Source organism: Gavialis gangeticus, unplaced genomic scaffold, assembly GCF_001723915.1.
Source record: "Gavialis gangeticus isolate Ggan-Ray unplaced genomic scaffold, GavGan_comp1, whole genome shotgun sequence".
Lineage (NCBI taxonomy): Eukaryota > Metazoa > Chordata > Crocodylia > Gavialidae > Gavialis > Gavialis gangeticus.
In genome coordinates, this window is record NW_017729004.1 from 48810506 (window position 1) to 48817761 (window position 7256).

Here is a 7256-nt window from a genome sequence, read left to right on the forward strand (position 1 = left end):
AGCCCACAATAGAGTTTACTTCCACTAAAGAAACCTGTGAACTAAATATATCCTTAAATAAAAAAAATACTAGAAACGATACCATTTCCACTAGTATCAGGCTGTAACAGGGAAACCTAGCCCTGTTAGTAGGAAGCAGAGCAGTCCCTTTAAGACCAGAGTCTCTACTGCACAGCCTGCCAGCAGAGCAGGGGTTAAAGGATAGCTCTGCAGGGCAGTCCGCTGACTGGGGCTGTCACATGACTGGGTTAGAGCTCAGGCCAGAGCTATATAAATTCTGGGCTGAGCTAACTACACGGCCCAGCCCAGGCTGTGGCACGAAGTGGATTCCTGAAGGCTCTAGGAAGCTGTGAAGCAGCCCTGCAAGTGAGAGCACCAAGCAGAGTGACCCAGAGACATGGAGCCATGGGTAAGCAGGCCAAATGACCCTATTTTTTTTCTTTGTTATAGCCGAGGGGCTTAGTGTTTATGTTGCAGTTTAAACTGGTGGTTTGTGGCTGAAGCTGTATGGGATGTCAAGACCTCATTAGCACCCATAGGGCACAGCTACAGGGGCCAGGGAGCCTGGCACCACAGGAGTGCAACTATGCAGGACCAGAGGCTCAGAGAGAATACTGATTGAAGCTAGTACCACAAAGCTGGTCCTATTGCAATGTGTCTGAGCTGGATGGCTTAGCTGCATAAAAGGGGCAAAAACTGTTTTGGCTGAGACTCCAACAGAGTGAAAATTTGATGCAAATAACACCTGTGAGACACGGGGCATGATAAGGGGAGGTGGGAGTCATGCAAATAGCCCTTCAGACAGTAGCTCATCACCTACCGGTGTCTGAGAGCCAAGAGCAGATCTGGGAAGCCCTGGGGCAGCCCCTCCTTTAAGAACTCAAAGTAACAATAAGTTGTGACAGGCGAGTGAAGCTGAGTATGTTCTTGGAAGAAAATTCAAAGTAAAGTGGGACTCCGGTGCCTCCAGGCATTCTTGAATACCTCTGGGGATGGCACTCTGTTACATAGGCAAAAGAGTATGCATTATTAGGTGGAAACACCTTGTATCTTCAAGAGATGCATTGGAGGAGCCAAAGGATTGAAACTGTTTAGAAAGTTTGGGGACATCAGGTATAGGGTATACTGTCAATGTATACAGAAGCTTTGAACAATATGCAGAATACAGCTGAAAAAGCCCAGCTGCCCTACAAATCAAGCCCCTAAGAAAATTCCCTTTGCTTTCACTCAAGACTAAAAGAAGAGCTGCTGTTCTAGGAATCATAGAGCAAATAGAAGCAGGAGCAATGGGTATGCTTGTCTGGTCATTACAAGGAGCAAACCCCAAGCCTTTCCCTTATGTAGAGACTCAAAATAATGTTAATGTAAAAGGCAATATTCTTCATGACCTATCAAAGGGAGAAAAGTTGTGGGTGGTATGGCTGATGCCAAATATTTTTCTATATTGGATCAATTAGCTGAGGTCTAGGAGGTGCCCTTAGAAAAATAGTGAAGAGTTTGTGGAAGCTAATCACAAAGCTATTTATGACCATTATCAACCCTTCAGGCCTACTCGTGCTTTAGCCCTACTCTGTGCGGGGCCTCCCAAGGCTCTCCATACTACCCACTCCGGGGTCTCTGGGATCTCCCATTCCTGCTGGGCTTAGGTGGCACTCTGCATGCCATGCCTGCCCCCTCTGCTTGCACTCTCCAGGGTCTTATACCCCTCTCATGGGCTCAGGTGGCCGCAGATATGCCTGGCCCCACCACTGCCTCAAAAGCCCAGCTGACATTGGGGGCTTGGGTTAAGGTGTCCCTCCACACCTTTCACTGGGGAGGTAACTGGCCTGGCATTTCCTGGGGAGTCCTGTGCCTTCCACAGCAGGGTGCAGTTTTAGTTCATGCCCAGGACCAAGAGCCTCAAGCTCCTACCTGCAAGATGTTCTATGCAGCAGTTCAGTCAGGCAGTGTTCCTGCCTGGCTGCCAGGAGTGAGCTGCTCTGTTTATATAGGCAGCCAGTGTTTTAAAATGGCTGCCACAATCAAGTACCTGCCGGCTGCTTGACTCAACCCCTGAAGTGGCAAGCACTACCAGTGCCCTGCCACAGTGTGTGTGTGTGTGTGTGTGTGTGTGTGTGTATGTGTAAGTGTATGTATATCTGTATGTATGTGTGCGTGTATGCAAATTGAATATAAACCTGGGAGAGATTTGGTGGTTACAGACACGGTCTCCAGAATGTTTGACAAAAGTGCAGTACAGATAGGTCCATAACTAGGTATTCTGTTTATAAATTTTATTAAACAAACAAAAAACCAAGTTGTCTCCTATTGAAGATTTAATGTTGGCTGTGATTATCAGAGCTTGGCCTCGGAATGTGACATTCTAGAAAGTGATTTGGGCTATTAGCACAGAGTAACTGAGAGAGCAATTTGTCTGCTGTTAGTATGATTCTTTGTACAAGATGAGATTTTGTTGAAAGGTACGAAGATGGTGATCTCTAACTACTACGGAAATATGAGCTTAAAAATATACACAAGGGTAATTTAGAGTTTCAAAAATATAAGAGGAGGACTAGAGCCATATTATTTTGCCTTCCATTGAACAGCAGCAGCATAGGAAGTTGTCATGGCTCGCCAGATTTTTCCCAAAAATACATGACTGACCCCCAAGGAAAATTATCTCTCTAGAGAAAGTAGACCTAGATCTGTTTATGCTAACTAGAAAAACTGGTATTCTCCCATCCCTGAAATAACTTAACTGAAAGATACTTCAGCTGAACAAGTGATTATGCATAGCAAATGTATGTGTGGCCGTCTTCGCTCAAAGGCTTTCTCCCAAGCCGCCTTTGCCTGAGCAGCTGACCTTGTTCGCCAGGGAACCTCGTGTAGACCCCAGAGGGTACCTCGATTACCTTTGGGGTGTCCCCCAAACTCGCCTGCTGCAACTTTGGATGGTCTCTCACCCCTTTGAGGGTGCCTCCAGAGTGGACACACGTCCCAGCGGATGTCTCCGGGGCTCCAACCTCCCCTACACCCCGGCCATATGCTAACCTTCTAGACGAGCCTCCAGATCTTTAGCGGCTATTCCCCGTTGATATCTTCCTGGTCCCCACCTCCTTCCTCACCGGCAGGCACCTAGAGCTCTGACTGGACCCAGAGGGTCTGGTGACTCTCTGCCCTTGGAGATGTCCCTTCCGATGCCGAGTGCTATCTATGGGAGATGTCGCTGTTCCTCTTCATGCTCTCTCGTGGTCTCTTTCCCACCTTCGACCGGGGTCACTGCTACCCTGGCCTGGGACAGAGGGCTACACTAGCCTGCGCTAGACAGGGAACCAAAATAGAACAGCCTGAAAAAGGGAAACACAATCAAAAATATCTTCACCAACGTAAAGCCCCAGGCCTCAGAAGCAACCTGAAATGAAAAACAAAACTGATACCCCAAGTACAAGAACAATGAGACGGGGAAGGGCGAAACAGACAAGGGGGAACCACGGGAAGCGTCTCGTACTCCCTTGGTCCCTTACCGCCCCTAAGCAAGTGTGCCCTCAGGGTCAGGGTCCACGCCTTCACCCCAGCCAGGGTCTCCTTCTTCCCCTCCCAGGACATGCCTCCACCCTGTGGCCGCAACCCTCATTGCCTCTTATTAGCACTCCCACGCTGGCTCTCCCTGTCAGCTCTTTTGATCCCCGCCAGGCTTCTCTGGCATGGGGATTCCCCGCAGCTCCTGCCACTGCCACCACTGCTGCTGGCTTCACTGCCGGCATCTTCGATCCCCGCTGGTCTTTTCTGGCATGGGGATCCTTTGCAGCTCCTGCTGCCTCTGCTGCTGCTGCTGCTGTCGCCACTGCTGCCACTTCTGGCTTCCCTGCCAGCGTCTTCAATCCCTGCCGGTCTTCTCTGGCACAGGGATCCTTTGCAGCTCCTGCTGCTTCTGCCACTGCCGCCACTGCCGACTTCAGCGGTGGGACGCTCTCCGTCTGGCGGTTCCCCGCCAGTCCTCCGGCCTTCGGTGTTCCCTTTCCCGTGCTTTCCAGGCTGATTTTTATCTTCACCAGGTGATGCCTCCTCGTTGCGTCACCCAGCCCCAGCTAGAGATGGGCGCGGCTGATAAACCGCTTGGGCGGTTTTCTGCGGTGCGCTTCTTCATTGTCCCGGGCCCCTGCAGCAGGTTTTTTTTTTTCTTTTTCTTTGATCAGGGGTCTGCCTCTGCCTGAGGCTTACCCCTGGTCTGACCCTGTGTCCCTGTGACAGTATGTTTTTCTAGACAAGGTCATGTCTGACAATAGACCACGATGTAGTTGGTGCAAGTTCAAACAGTCTGTAGTGGAGTTTGGGTTAGGACATGTAACTACTAGTCTCTGTTATCCCCAAGAGCTTGGTATAAAATAAGTTAAAATAATAAATTGGTTACAGGAAAAGCTGCAGAGTCAGACACTGAGCCATATTTAGTCATAATTCTGTTAAACTATAGGCTAGCACTGATAAAGCATGACTTGTTACTTGCTGACATTTTATTCAACAGAAGACTGAAAACAAGAATGCCAGCACTGTTAGAAACTGGTGTTAAAGTCAACAGGGACTAGCATATATATAAAGAGACAGATAAGGCAAAGCAAAAAAATCAATATGATGTGGGGTCCCTGGAGTTGCCACCACTTCAAGAAAATTATGCAGAGCATATCTACAGGGGAACATGGGACTGGAAGGGACCTCCTGGGTCACTGAGGCCAGTCCCCTGCTATCACAGGCAATTATATCCTATAATACCTTTCATAAACTGATCAAGCTCCATCTTAAAAGTTGTTAGGCTTTTTGCTCCCACTAGTCCTGTTCCAGAACATCACTCCTGTGATGGTTAGAAACATTCTTCTAATTTCAAGCCTAATATTTTCTATGGTGAATTTATACCTATTTGTTCTTGTGCCAACTTTGCTTAAATAGCTTTTTTCCCCCCTTGGTATATATCTCAGATATATTTATAGAGAGCAATAACATCTCCTCTTAGCCTTCATTGTCCAGGGTAAACAAGACAGTCTGTTTTTCTCCTTCTTATATAAGAGGCTTGCCATTCTCATATCCTTCCATCGCTGTACCTGTCCCAGCCTGAGTTCATTTTTTTTTAACCTGGATGACCAGCATTATACACAGTATTCCAGATGAAGTCTCAGTAATGACTGGTACAATAGTGTCCATACTTTCTTATTTCTAGGGAAAATGCCTTGCCTGATATATCCAAGGATTGTGGTTGCTGTTTTCGCAACTCTGTTATATTTATGACTCTTAACCATCCTTTGATCAACTAATATGTATGGGACTTTTTCCTTCTATATCATTTCCAATTCATGAGCCTCTAGAGCAGGGTTCTTGTTACTGTACTATTTCCTAATTGAATGACATTGTATTCTTATACTATTTAATTTCATCCCATTTCTATCAGTATCCTACTCTATTAATCTAGTTCTCAAGGTTATCCAGTTCTGTATATTTCAGTCCTCCTCTATACAGGAAACCCTCACTATTTACGGGTTCGGCATTCAAATATTCGGTGGTTTCAAATATTTGTGAATGCTGAACCTTCATCTTAAATATACTTACAGGAGCTCCTCAGGAGCTCCGCGCTTGCCGATGCTGGGCTCCCCCTGCCATCACCAGCACAGCCATGGCCCCCAGCCAGCGGGGGCACTATGTTCATGAACGCCACTGTGTTCATGAATGCAGTGTTGTATTTGTGGATTTCGTCATTCGTGGGGCTCTCCAGAGTATATCCCCCGCGAATGGCGAGGGTCGCCTGTATTAGCAATGGCTGCCAACTTTGTATCATCAAAAAATTTAATTAGCACAGTGTAACCTGCCATGCCTCTCTCCCTGAGCATCACACATCTGGGTTTCTTTCAAACCTCACCTTTGCCTCCTGGGCTGCATGGCCAGGCTACTGGGAGCGGCCTTGGGTCAGGTTCCCAGGGGTGTCTCCTGCCACGTCTTTGATGGTAATTGGTTTTCTAGTGGGAGGATGGTGTCTGGTCCCATCTCCCCTGGTACTCTCCCCTGCTTGTCCTCGCAGCTATTGCTTCTCAGGGCTGCACCTCCCCTACACCCCGCCTAACGACAACTGTGATGTTGTCCATTGGGGCCAGTGTTCTGGCCCTCACTGCTTGGTTTCTTAGGGGCTGCAGCTGTGGGCTACAGGTGGTACTTGCACCAAGCATCCGCCGTTGCCCTTCTGTGCTTCCTGGCTCACGCAGTGCCTGACTCCGCCCGGGCCTCGGGTCTCCTTGTCTCATTGTTCCCTCTCTGGGTTTGGTACCTGTCGTCTGGCATCCGTGTCCAGGTTCCAGCCCTGTTGACTCTGCCGGTGTCCCAGTCGCTACTGTTGCTGGCCACCACCCACGCTGGCCTCGTAAGTGACTGCTTGGGCCTTCACTGGCCTGACTTGCCGTCCGTGCTCCCCGCTTTGGGGCGCCGCCATGCTTCCTCCTCCTCAGGATCCTCTGAGCTCTCTGGCCTCTCCAGAAATTTATAATTTCTTATATGGTACCATGTCACCTGCTTTACTGAAATCTAGATGAGACCTGAATTTCTTTAGTCTAAAAAAAATTGAGGTGATGTTGTAGCCATGATGGTCCAGAAAATGTGGGATGGTAAGGATTTTTTTGGTAACATCTATTTTGAACCAACTGTATAATTGGGAGAGGTATTAGACATGTTTTTGGGCACAAAGTGACCCAATAAAAGATACCACCAAACAAACCTTGCATCTTGCATATTTAATTTATAAAGTCAGTCAACTTGTCAAAGAAAGGTATGACAATGAGAATGCCAAAGGTAGTTCATGGTAGGCAAACATGTATTACATTTTTAAATATATTTACTTTTATCAGGAATGTCAAACACAGCCTATGAGCTGGATCCAACCTGGAGAACCCATGGGTTTTGGAATGATTTTGTGCAGTGCAGGTGGCATGCAGGCTGGACTGGCTGTAAGTGCTGCGCACAGCAAAGGGGGCCAGCACAGGGCACACCCTGCCAGAATAGCTCCACTTCCTGGCTTCCGTGTGGCCTGATCTGGCCTGGAGACCAGCCTAGTGACTCATCCGACCCATGGAGTCAGATGAGTTTAACAACCCTGATTTATGCAATTTATATTTTATATGCCGGCTTTTCCTTTCCCTTCTCTTCCCATTCAGGGCAGCTTACAGTAAGAGAACAGAAAAACTTAAATGCCTGCCCATATTGGTCTTACAGCACTTCTGAAAGATGTCCAGGTTTGGGCTCTAGGA

The 7256-nt window shown here is 47.9% G+C and overlaps 1 long non-coding RNA gene across 1 annotated transcript in view; it reads left to right on the forward strand.

The window, feature by feature from the left end:
* The first annotated feature begins 260 nt into the window (after positions 1-260).
* Positions 261-7256, forward strand: part of LOC109291361 — a 52765-nt gene continuing 45769 nt past the window's right edge. Inside the window, exon 1 of the long non-coding RNA XR_002095828.1 lies at positions 261-409. This is a non-coding gene — a long non-coding RNA (uncharacterized LOC109291361). The remainder of the gene's footprint in view (positions 410-7256) is intronic.